At 35.4% G+C, this 13,445-nt stretch overlaps 1 protein-coding gene across 2 annotated transcripts in view; it reads left to right on the top strand.

Moving 5' to 3' along the window:
* Positions 1 to 13,445, top strand: part of TTC27 (tetratricopeptide repeat domain 27) — a 117,496-nt gene that overhangs the window by 61,600 nt on the left and 42,451 nt on the right. The gene's annotated exons all lie outside the window — the stretch shown is intronic.

Genomic DNA, 13,445 nt, shown 5'->3' with positions numbered 1-13,445 from the left:
GCGATCTCAGGATCCTTGATGCCCTAAGCCATAAAATAGTTGGAGTGTCTCCAATATTTTTGTCTAGCTTGATTAAACCTGAGTACTGGAAATTGTTATATTATACAGTTTGACAGTCTCATGACAGAAATCTTCATGAAGGGATTATCTTAGCAAGTACATTTATCTGACTGCAACTGCAGTAATGCAAAGGATTTGATTAGCATGGGTTGTGGCATTCTGGAAGATGACCCCACAGTAGACACAGAATCTGTGGTTTTAAATATTATCTTTAATCTTAGTGTGTTTATGTTTTCTTTCATTAAGTTTTCTAGTCTTTTGAATATAATGACATATTTGTGTCAATTTGATCAAGCTCAGTTTCCAAAAACAGTTCAAAGTTGTTTAAGGATTTTTATGTGCTAAATTAATCAAATAACTTGAATAACTTTCCATTTAAGGTTTTCAGTCCTGAGATCAGATCAGAATTTTTTGATATCATGGTTTCTAACAGTTCTAAGAAGGAATCAGAGAACATAGGATGAATGATGTTATTTTCATACATAACACAGGTTTGATATATCATATTCATGAAAATGCTGATATGTAATTTTCATTAAGATGCCAAAGAGTGAGTGAATTCTGCAGCTATTTATCAGTAGAAAATGGATTTCAAAACCATAGAATTGTCATTCAAAATTATTTAATAGTCTTTGTTTTATAATTTCATGTTTAGTAGTTCAGATTGCTGTAGAAAGATTAAATAAAGATAGATAGCCCTTAGGTTAAGGGAGGAGGTGTAAATACAGTTGTTTGCAGTATCAATTTTTTTAAGGAATTATAAAAATTATTGTAAAACAGCTTGACTAAGGGTGAACTAAATCTTCTGCATTATTTTAGGGTTTGTCTGAAAAGTGCATGAACCATTATAGGCTCATGATGCTGGGTATCTCCTATCTCTCCTTCCTTTCCCCATTTCCACCCTTACCTGCTTCTATGCGGGGTCTGAAGCTGATAAGCATCTTTTAAAATTAATATCACTGAGCAGGAATATGCTGCTTTTCAGCCCTAAAGTAAGCCAGGCTACAGCATTGGTTTGTCAAAGAAAGCATTTTTTGACTATCTTTTTTTGTGGGATTCGTTATATTTGTTTACTTATTTTAATCACTTGAAAATAATTGCAACTGGTTTTGAAATGAGGACATATTGGTTGAATTTAGCTGCCACACTCCAAATATTAAATATATCCCTACTCGATGCCAAAGGGTTTTTATAAAACTTTTGTAAGTAATTTTTTTCTAGTTAGAAAACTTCAAAAGGAATTGGAATGATCATTTTCAAACCCTTTTTCTGATTACTCTAAAAATCCGAACTACAGATAGTGTAGTCTTTGGAACAGTTTTTAAAATTATCATTCTGGGTACTCTGGAATGTACTTCAGCTAGTAGCTAACTGCAAGTGAGGAGGAGATATGTTTTGTCTTAACTTCTTCTGGATGCTACTGGTTGTCTCTGTCCAGTTTTTGCTTAAATGAGGTTTGGATCCACAGAAATAAGGTTAAAGATTTCTAAAGCCAACACTTTTTTCAACCATATTTCTAAGAAAAGGAAACAGCATTTGAAAGCTAAAGCAGTTATTTTACATTCCACTAGAATATTTAATCATGACCAGTATAACATATAGAGAAGTCTGGATCAAGGTACTGCCAAATCAAATGTGTCTCTGGATACAGTATGATTTTTTCAAGGTTAGGCGATTGGGTTTTTTCCATTTGGGTGTAGGTGAAAGAGTGTGGGAAGTACTATTGTGGAAAGAAAGGAAAATGGTGGGGGGGAGAAAACAGGAAAAAATGGGGATAGTTTTTTGATAAATAGCTCTCCACATAACCAGACACTTGCTATTTCTCCATCAGTTTTGGGATCTTCACCTACCTCTTATTGTAAGAAAGTAATTCAGACACTATTAATAGTGGAAAATGGGTTGGAGTAAGCTGTTAATCCACAGATTACTGCTGAAAGCGCAGTCAGAGCTCAAGTAACAGAATGAGGGAGAAAAAAGGAATTTTGAGTGGTCTAGGAGCTATGAAAAAATGAGAAAAGTGAGGGATGATTATACAAAAAGAAAAAAAAATAAGAAAAAAACCCACAACCAAACAAACCAGTTTAAAACATAAAGGATAGAATCCCACCATAGTTTCTTGATATACAAAATGAGTTTACTCTTCCATTTCAGTGGATTTTAAAATATTAAGAAAGGAGCAAAATGAATTAAAATGCCATGCTTTGTACAAAGGGTGGTGGAGTAGAAGCAAGAGCATCATTTGCTGCTGGACTGGACCAACAGTGAAAGAAGTGAGGTTGCCATGTGCCTGCTATACCAGTAACCTGCTCAGGCTTATCCTACAGTGACTTTCCACAGCTACTTGCTGCAGCGTGGTCTGGGTGGTTACACTGGCTACCTCTGTGCTTGCAGCTTTTATCAGCTTGTTATGTGCCCCTTTTCCAACTGTATTTTGTGCTGCTCGTTACACCTGGTGACAGCATGCCTGCAAGCTGATCGCTTGGCTTTCCTAGCACGTCGTACAACACATGCAGTATTTCATATGGTTCTCTCCTGCTTGCTTTTCTTGGCAGTAAAGGAATTTGCCTGTTGGGGCAGAGAAATGTGTCTTGAAAAGGGTGTTTTAATAGGACTTCAGGAGAGCTGGGAGCAGACTAGCAATATTATAGGCTAATCATTATGTCTAAGATTGAAAGGTCACATGAGATCTTGTTTTATATCCTTAGTCATACACAGATGTATGTGGTTGGGAATTCTGTCAACTGCCCTGTAATTTTCACTTAAATAATACTTCAGAGTGTCATTTTCTCCAGCAACTAATGTTTTTCTGTGTGTATGAAAAAGGGAAATAATGATTTTTTTTTTTTGTTTAAATTGTTCTTACTATAGAAACATGCTAGTTGATGTTCAGTTCTTTCAAATCTGAACAAATTTATATACATCTGTATGAAGAAAAGGCTGATACAGATCTGACAGAACTGGTGTCTTGAGCTCTGTGAGCTTGCATGCAGCTTTGCTGTTTTGTTATTTTCCTATTGATGATCTTTAAATGGTTATGGAAGAAAGTTATGTCATTTATCATAGAAACATATCCTTTTTATTTTCAAAACTGAACTGTCACCTCCTTGCCAAATTCCTTATTTGGCGGCTGTGCTACATTGGATAAATTCAACATTTAAAGGAAGAGTTCAAAAAGGAGAGGGAAGCAGTCTTCCTCCCAAAAGCTGATCTAGAGGAGTTTGAGGCTAACAAATTTTCTCCGCTTCTTTTGCTTCTTAAGTCATATATCTTTCTGGTCAGACCTCTCAAGACCACAGTTGAAGCAACAGACACATAGCATGACCAAGGGAATGACAGCACCTGTCTTTTAGTTCAACTGTTAGATCTCTGTACTAGGAGTTCTTATTTCTGTTTTTTAACCCCCTCTTGTATTTTAGGAGTACATTAAATAAGATTTTAATAATTGCTCTTAGTTGTGGATGGAATGGGAGAGGGCAGGAAGGAGGAGAAAAATTAATTGCTAATAAGTATTTTTCACGTGAAGTTGAAAGTTTTAGTGGAAAATTACTGGGATCTGAGATATACTGGAGAACTGAAAGAGATTTAACTCACTTCCTTCAGGAGGGTAGTAAGTGGAAGACAGCCCTCTTCTATCCTGTAGAGATCCTGCATTGATATCCCAGTAGTTCTCAACTATTATGAATTGTATTTATTATTAAAGCACATGTTCCGAAAGGTGTTTAAAAAGAGGAAAAAAGCCAGGTGTTTTATGAAACCATTCTTTAATGAATTCTACACAAAATCACAAGGTCTCCAAAACTCTAGAAATAAACCTTATTACTTCAGAAAGCAATCTCAAGAGAGAGTGACCTCTTGGTGATAGTTATTATTTCAGTCTCAAGACACGCATTTCCAGAACGTATTTCATTTTGCTTAAGGAGATGACATATTTGACAGAAGATGTTACATGATATAGCTGAGTCTGGGAATACACTGACCTCATTAGCACACTTCAAAATAATTAATGTGGTGGTTCTTGGCTCCTTCTGTTTTTCTTCCACTCTGCAATTGTGGGGTTTGGGGGGAGGGGAATCGCAGATCCAGTCTGCCAAGAGTTATTCAGGAATAATCGAAGTGGTTTTGTACCACTAGTGAAAAAGAGAATATTGAATAGTTTAATTTTCCAAGTAATGATTTCTGCCTAGAAGTTTTCTACCACGCTCTTGGTTTTGCCAGTTTGGATCAGCACTATTACCTAGTGTGGGGAAAAGAATGAAACCATTCTTTCTGTGCTAAAGTTTCTTCATATTTTCTCAGCTACTGCTTTTAAAGTACAAACCTTTTTGCTCGTTTGACAATTATGTTCAGCACCTGAGCTGTTCCACTTCTACTGTCAATGCACTTTCGAAAAGAAGCCAAAAATATGAAGCCTCCCATTTTTTTCATAATGTTTCCCATTGAATCTTAGCTCTGAAGGCATTTACTTTTCTCCCTTTAGACTCTCTTCACTCAGTGTTGTGACAGTTTGAATGATGGTGGTAAGAGAATCCTTAAGCCATATTGAACACCACTTTTTCGTAGACAAAGTGATGACAGTAAGTTGCAAAGAAAAATATGAGTACCAGGACACAAAATTAACATTGTTCTGCCTAAGCTTTGCCCTGGGAGACAGAAGCTCAACTTCAATGAACTAAACAATTTAAATAATAAAGTTCCACAGACCAGCTGCATGACATGGAGGACACACTGTTGCCACCTGTTGCTAAATTGAATAGATGAAGCTTTACAGCTGTCAATAAATTTGAATAGATGAATCTTTTATGTCATAAATATCATTACAAATCTGGAGATAGGTGTCCCGAGGTGAGATAACAAACCATGTTTTGAAATAGCCCCATACTGGTCGACAATCACATTGTCCAGCGCATATGCCAAGTACTACAAACTAGACTCTGCCTTATCTCAAGGCAGTTGTCTGTTCCTCCTATGTTGTAGTTTAACTTGAACTTGACAGTGATTGTTGTTCTTTTTATTTTTTTCTCCATTTTTGTCCTTACTTCCCCCTTTAGTGAAAAACAGAAAGCAAAGCTGATGCAAGAAATCTTTGAATCTATTTTTCAGCATTGACTGCTGTTGCGCCTTCCCCCCAAACAAACTGATTTGGGAACTATAAAAGCAGTGTAATCACAACAGCTTGGAACTTAATGCAGACTTACTATTTTGAAGTATATGCAATACATCTGCGGTTTTGCACCCTGTGCAAATTGTTTTATGACTATTGTTCAGCAGTGGCAATATCAAAGCCAGCTAACTGGCTACAAACAGGGAACTTGCATCTATACAAGATGCAGTTGTCCTCCGTGGGGGAGTCCCCATGTTTATGATTGCATGAAACATGTGTCTACTGTTTTGGGGCCCATGGATGCAGCTATATTGATGGAGCTGTGACAAAAATGTCATCTGATAGGGAAGGGGGAACCTTCAATGCAGATGTCTTTGGGAGAGGGACTACAACTACTTCTCCTGTTCCTAACTTGCATAAAGACACTGTTTAAAGCTAAGGTCAGCAGATATATTTGGCATTTGAGACAGTAGAGTTAGAAAGACTGATGCTGCACTGCAAATAAATAACCTGCAGGCATACTAAAAAGGGGGCATGATGCTTGTGTGAAAATGGGAACATTCTTTCCCTGAAAGCCAAATAGGCTAGCCTGTATCTGAACTAATTTTTAATGTAGAGCTATTATGTTGAATTGATGGATGATACCAGTATTCTTGCTTTTGCAACAGAAAGTGAGTGGTCATCTTTTAAATCCATCCTTCACAAGTAAGCTTGTAAATCTAGCTTCTACAGACCTTAGAGGGAGTTCTGCTTACACCTTTTGAAAAATCATGGAAGTAACAATCAACAGGTGAAAGAGCTTCTTCCTTGAAAACAAAAACATTCAAGAAGGTACACCTGCTCGATAAGGATAATGCAATAACTATAAAATTATATTTCATATAGGTAACATTAAGTAAAAAATAAGTGTAAATGACATAAAGATCATAAAATACTTTTCTGAAGATTTTGTCTTCTCTAAGTGGGGGCTTAAGTCATTAACAGGTTTTAACATTGAAACCCATATCCTAAGCACTGACACTCAGTAACTTTGGGTTCAATATTTGTCCAGAAGGGTAAGCTCATAATTTTGAAAGTCGGTAACGCTGCTGTGCTATTAGAGACCTCATTTGTTTTACCCTGCTTCTTTAGGTGGTAGTGCTTGACAAAACATTCCAAAGGGCAGTTGCATTGGGATGCTCTGAATTGCCTGGCACACTGCTTCGCTCTCAGTTTCAAACAAAAAAGGAATATTATGTAAGGCGCTCATGAATCCAGTTATCTCCTACTCATGACCTTAACCTCTTTTGTGCTAATTTTGATATCAAAATGCTTTATATTTCATTTGGGATTGTTGGACTCATTTCCTCTTGTGTGCTTTTCTTCCCCACCCAGCTGCAAAAGCCCTATTGTGAGGAAATTGAAGCTTTTTTTAGCAAAGTTACTCTGACAACCTAAGTGAATATTTGTTGCTTAATTGTTTTCAAAGTGAAAGATACATTTTTGGTGCCTGATATAATAACCCAAAACATCCACTTTAAGAATCTAGTATGTGACTCATTTTGAAAAAATACGGATGTGCACTGTTTCAGTACGTTAATCATCTTCTGGCCTGGCATACTTCCTTAAAACTGTCAGCATCATCTGGCATCTTAAAAGTTCACCTTGAGTTATGCAAAAGCTAAATATTATTGGTAGTCCAGTACCTTAAATTCTTTTGTATAGATGCCTGACAATTTTTTCTCTCTTTCCTCTCATCAAAGAGATTGTATAAGTGAAACCAGTCCATTAGATTCAAGAGGTAGTCTCTTCCTCAGTAGTTTTGGAATTTGAAATCATTGCAATGTGAATGACTTTGGATTATGATCTTGCTTAAAAATATAGGGGATACTTAAGGAATAAGTTTAAAGAGAAGAGTTAATTTGTTTGCCTGAGGACAAGGTAGTAATAGAGTGGAGAAGAATGAATTGCCAAAGTATCATAAAGAAAAAAGACTGGGAAATGTTGTATAAACAGTAGCTTTCCAGTTTTTCAACATATAAAATAGAAAAAATGAAACAGCTTTAACTTGTTTACCAGAGAATTAGACTGGAAAACCTCTTAGATAAAAGGTCTACTAGAGTTAGGCAGTAAAATAAGTGTAATTTTTCTAAATGCTCACTTTCTGAAATATGGTCAACAAGGAGTGATAAATGATTTTTTTTTTAATAGAATAGGAAGTCTAGAATAACTGTTTAAGGATTCAGCTAAATTATCAGTTTTAATGAATATTGAATCCTTAAAAATGTTGATATCTTTTTATACGTTCAATATTGATTACACAGTCACTACCTGTAGAACAGCAAAGTTTTAAAGTCCAAGTGATAACAGTTAAGATATAAGCTCAGGTAAAGAAAAATTGATACATTCAATTAATGTTTAGATATTTCATTACAAAATGTTTTAAACTGCACTTAGAATCAGTAGTCTCAGTTAATATACCAGCAGGACATGTTTTGATGCTGAGGTTTAAAGAAAATTGGATGAACGATCTGATAAAAATCACCAATGAAGTATCTGGAATGAGAGTATGTTGAAAGGGTAAAGCAGCCTTCAACTGCAGCTCTGCAGGTGCAAAGGTCTGTTTTCTTTCATAGCTCAAGACCTAGCTTATTCAGAATTGAGAAACTCCTTGGGAGCTGACAGGACAAGAAGGCATGGTTTTTAGGACTAAAACACTGAGATCTACTAATTTTAATGTGTAATCAGAACCCATGTATTTCTAAGATATCTATAAGAAAGGAGCAAATTGTAAATGCAAAACTTATTTTGATAGTGGCCTTTTGGTTACAAGGCCTATAATCTATTTAATTTGGATCATAATGTACGTTTGCTTTATTTGCTAATCACACTTCCATTTCCATCTAGAAAAGTCTTAAAACAATGGAAAGTTAACATCTTTATTTAGGACAGGTGAAATGCCATTTATCATTCTCTAACATTTAAATTTAAAATAACCCAGGAATTTTATGCTAAAGATAGTTGTCTTAAACATGTTTACATTGAATCCTTATAGTTTTAAAAAGAGATATAGAAATAGGGCTATGTATAATAGAAGGACAGTCTGATTCTAATTGCTAGTGAAAATTAATCTTTTAAAGGAAAAGAACAGAAGATGCAAATTAAAAAAACCCAACCAAAAAAGTGAAACAAACAAAAGCCCGCCAAAATTATTTGCCGATTGAAATAGTATATTAATTGAAATTGCATAAATTTATAATAGTTCTCTCTGGTTAATTATGCTTCACCTTCAATGACATAAACGTGTATGCATATTTTGGTTGATAAGGGTAGTAGTCTATTAAAAATACGGAAACTACTCCATAAAATGGCTTTTTGAAAGCTAAGTTAAGACAAACAGAATAAATTTCGCATTCTTTTCACATTTTAATAATTTTCCATACCAATAAAAATACATGCAGAGCAAGTATAAAATGCCCTCATCATGATAGTTTTGCAGTTATAGTTCGGTAGTGGTAATCAGTTTATTACAGGAAAGAAATTAAGTCAGTTAAATGAAACAAAGCAGTTCTCTTTGTCATCTGTTTTCTCCAAGGAATCTTGCCCTGCAAAGCCTGCCAAATGCATGAGTTTTTCAACATGATGAGAAGGCACTAAATGCATTGATTATTGTAGTTCAAGGAGTTCCAAGGCTGTGGTGAACTGTCCTGTAAAACACAGAGGATGAATTTAGGCCTGAAAGACTAATTCATAGTCATGCATGAATAGCACCTTCTTATTTAATGAAATGAAACTAAGATGTCCAAAAACAGTTGCTAGGAAGTAGTACAGTAACAATGAGACAAAGGTTATTGATAGAAGTGTTTATGTCTGTGTGTTTTTTAATATTTTGAAAGTGATCCAGCATTGTTCTGAAAAATTCTTCCATTAGAAGGTATTTTAGGGCTGCTTTAACCATTGCAGGAAATGAGACTGGAAACTGCTTTTAGTTTTAAAAGTATTAAAAGTGAATGAATATGGAAATAGTGGTTCTCTAATATTTGCAAAAGTTGGAAAAGGTAAAAAGTCAAAGCCAACTTACTAAGCCCCAATAACTAGTGGTCCTTGCTCTTGTCTTTATATACTCAATAAAGAATGAATGGTCTGTCAGAAGGACTTTTCTTCTGATACAAAAATATTTTACTTCCTCAGGTCACCATACAAGCTGTGATTTTAAGGGAAGCCAATGCGTTTATTGTCAAAGGAGATTTTCAGTTGAAAATCTGATAAAAACTGAAAAGAATTACTCTCAAGTGTTTAGGGGCAAGAAAGTGTTTGTATAGCTAAATCAGAGTATAGTCTGAGAACAGTACATTGGAAGCATTTCACTTTTGTTATGTAGGTCAACAGCAAAGATAATCGAGGAGAATGCTTTAGAAAATTTGTTTCTTGGACACCGGTAAGATTTCAGCAGATCAGTTTCTGCAGCAAAACTATGCAGTATAAGCTGTGGAGATTTGTAATCTTTGACCTTGAGAACATGGATTCACACAAAGTCAGATAAAAGGATTTATAAAAGAGTCATTAAACTGGTGACAAATGCCTCCAAGATAAATGTAGAAATAGTGAAGGAAAACAATGCTTGTGGAAAAGATAAAATAGAAAAGAATGGACTATTGTGTAATTAACAAGGGAAAATGTTCTTCTTCTTTTTTTAGATTAAATGATTGTATCATTTACAAAAATATGAACTAATTCCAAAAATGAAAATGTTCATGCTTCAAAATTAGTTTGTAAGTGTGATGCTGCAGTGGGGAGTGAGGACTGCTATTTCTTATAGATCAGACCAGTCAGATGGTTAAAAAAATATATTTAATATGGTGACTGTTGTGGTTTCTAAATGTTCAGAGGTAGAAAATTTTGGGAATCCGCTATGTAAAGAATCAGTTGATTAGAAACTATTGTACTAGCTCCAAATTTTGCTATAGTGTGTGCTGGATGTAGGAGAACTGGTTTTTCTGGCCCAATTCAACTAATTTAGTTCTTGTTCCAGTTATAGTTATGAATTGAGGAATATATTTGGCTTCTGAACTTTCCAAACCAATTTAAGGGCCATTGATTCAAATAATCACTTGGATTGATGTATGTAGAGTTCTATAATGATAAGATATTGGCTCTTTTCAGTATTTCCATTTGCTTTTGCGGTTATCCAGTTTCTTCATAGTGTTACTGTCTGTCTGAATATTGTAAATGATAGTGCTGTATTTTTGTGATAAGACTTGAGCATTCTGACAGATGCGGAGATGTTTTTGTAAGCAATATCACCTACCATGCCTGAACTAGATTTTTTAAATGGTATAAATATTATTGTTTGTAGCTGTTATGCACGTTGACATGCTATACCTGCCTATTTTTCCAGATACTGATCTGTGCAAACATTGAAGTTGCCTAGAAATAGAAACGTGTAGTAAATGATTCTACCACAGAACATTTCTACTTTTTTCCATTTTCCTCTGTGTGAAATGCATGCAAGCTGAGGCCATTAATAATGTTGCAAGTTCAGACACTTAAAAGATCTAAAATGCCAAATTATAGTGCCATCTTAAACTATTTGAGGAGCTCCCAAGCTGCATCTTGCCATTTCCTCTGGTCTGAACTCTGCCTTCTTCCCTCTGGTTCTCCATGAGGGGTGCAGGCTGAGGGTTGAATGGATGGCCAGAGCCCAGCAGAGTCCTGGCTCGTGTTCTTCTCTCCCCTGGAAAAAAAGGGTAGCAGAAACTAGATGGTGGCAGCTGACAGTGGAAGAGTTAATTTGTCCTTCAGTACTCTTCCTCTGGCTCAGGTTAGAGTACTTCAAATAATTCAGGGTGACTGAAAGCAAAGTGCTGTTGCTTTGACAGCAGCCTGCTACCTCCTCCTGAAGATGTGCAAGAAAATTGCTTCCAGTGCAAGATTGGTACTATTAGAACTTGCAGCTGATTGTCCTCAGCTAAGTAATTGAAGACTGTTAACAGATTAAACGATGTACATGTTGCACTGATGTCCCTTTGTTTCTAGAGCCTCTGGTTTTGTTGGGCAAGGTTTTTAGTGTGCTGAGTCCAGTCCTTTTGTGAAGAAGCAGAAGATCCTTTGTTGTTCAGTCTCTGTCTCTCAACCTGTTTGGTGTGAGTGACCAGCACAGACCATAAGACTTTGTCCAGCTGAATGAAAATTCTGTTTTGGTCTGTTTTTTTAATTGGTTGTGTACCAAACATGCTACACCAAAGACTGCTATATGATTGTGGAAAGAACTGTGTTTTTGTGGATTCCTCCTTTTTTAAAAAGAACTGAGTCTTGAGGGTAGCTTGATATGCTTCTATTTTAATATGTCATACAATCAGGCATGGAATATTTAATGCATTTAGAGTGTTTTCATTTTCACTGGAAATTGAACTGATTTCAAATCAGTTGTTGCTGAAGATGTTTATTTTTTTCTCTTTGGTGAGTAGATCAGTCATTAACAGAGAATGATAAGGGGGGCCATTTGTTTTTCCCAGATGTATAGAGAGCTTTCCAGGAACATGTGAAGAACTGGATTGGATGTCTTTCAAGAAAATACATATATTGAAAACAGACTTCTTCTTTATATGTGACTGCCTTTCTTTGAGATTGCTAAAGTTTAAACACTTTGCCCGTGTGTCATATTTCTAATGGACTTACCATCATACACTGTATGGTTGCTGGGTCAGGCTCAGCTACTGGAAGAATGTGTATTTCCTGCCAAGTAATTTTTCAACAGAAACTACTGGGTATTGGGCAAGGTTTCACTTTATAGGGAAGCTATTCTTAGGAAAAAGATATTTTTTTTGTGAGAAAACAGTGGGTGTCCCGAGATGTTATCTGAGACATTCTGATTCAATTCAGGACAAAAGTAACTGAATTTCTCTTCATACTCCTGTCCCCTTCACTGAATAATTAAAGATGTTCATGAGATTTTTCAACTGTATGAAAATATTTGAAAAACAGTAAAAGAGCACTTAGCAGGTGTAAAAAAAAATTATTGGCTATTTCTATTACTGCAAAAAGAGCAATTAAAGCAGCTGAATATCTATGGTTTCAGATTATAGGTGTCTAGATAAGAGTAGACAATATTCTTTTTTCTCTTTCCAGGAATCTAAGGAAATCTTAGTAACATGAACCAGTTATACTTGGTGTGACTGCCAGTAAAAAAATTCACTAACTTACATCAGTGCATTTTGTTTTGTGCTGTGTTTTTTTCTTTGATTAATCTATTTGTGTAACCAAATACCATCCAGTCACTACATTAGGTAGGAGCAAGTTGAAAACGTTTGCATGCTTGCAATTAATAACAAGGCCTTAAGAACTTTTGCTCTAAAATTCTTTAAGTTTTTGTTGTTGGCATTCTTCAGAAATGACCATCTAATTCCTAAGTTCTAAATTTTTTCCCATATATAAATGGTTTTTTGTAATATTTATTTCTAGTATGTTTATTTACGTTTTCCAATGAAGCTTGAGTGAGATTTTTTCTGCTACTTACAGACAGTGTCTCTTTTTTTTTTTTAATTGCTTGTGTATATATACACACACTATTGCACAATTTACCATAAGCAAAATGCAAATGTCTGGTATATAGTAGGAAAGATCACAGTACAACAGAACAGATGGTTCCTGGTGGAAGAACAATCAGAGCTTAGGTGACAAGCAAGTTCCTCCTTTGCTGAAAAATGGACATGACCTTTGTTTTAAAGAAGTTAACTTGGTTATGCTTTTAAAGGGAATAACAGCCTTAAATGCATCAAACTTGAAACATGTTAGAAAATTCTGTAGTTGTAATCTATGTTGGAGAGAATACTGTGTTATTCTCAGGTTGATGCCGGGTGCTAACAATGAAATCAACCCTGTATACAGAGGCCACAGAGATGGCTGTCCTGAAAAAGCCTCTACTGGCATTCTTCTCAGCCCAGAAACTTTAAAGTATTTGGTGAGGAATTGCTGATGCCAAGTTTCTTTAGCTATTGAGGCAGATAAGGAAATAGGAGATAGTAGAGGATAATCCATGTTCTGTATGCATGCTATTAGTACTTACGCCCTTAACTGAAGAATCCATCAAAATAAGCTACTAGAAGATTACTGTGTGGTGAGTAGTGCTGAATCCAGTACAAGAACCTCTTGTTTTTACAGCTCAGATAGATTTCTGTGTCTCATCTAGGGTGGGAGAGGAAAAAAAAGCAAAGTATTAGCTGAGGAATTAGTCTGCTGTTTAAAAAGGGATTATGCTAATTTGAGATAATAGGCATAGAAAATTTTTTATTTCATTTCAGTTAAA

The sequence above is a fragment of the Pseudopipra pipra genome, chromosome 3 (genome assembly GCF_036250125.1).
Source record: "Pseudopipra pipra isolate bDixPip1 chromosome 3, bDixPip1.hap1, whole genome shotgun sequence".
NCBI classification, from domain to species: Eukaryota; Metazoa; Chordata; class Aves; order Passeriformes; family Pipridae; genus Pseudopipra; species Pseudopipra pipra.
The sequence above is the reverse complement of the archived record's forward strand: the minus strand, read 5'-3'. Positions and strand labels throughout refer to the sequence as shown.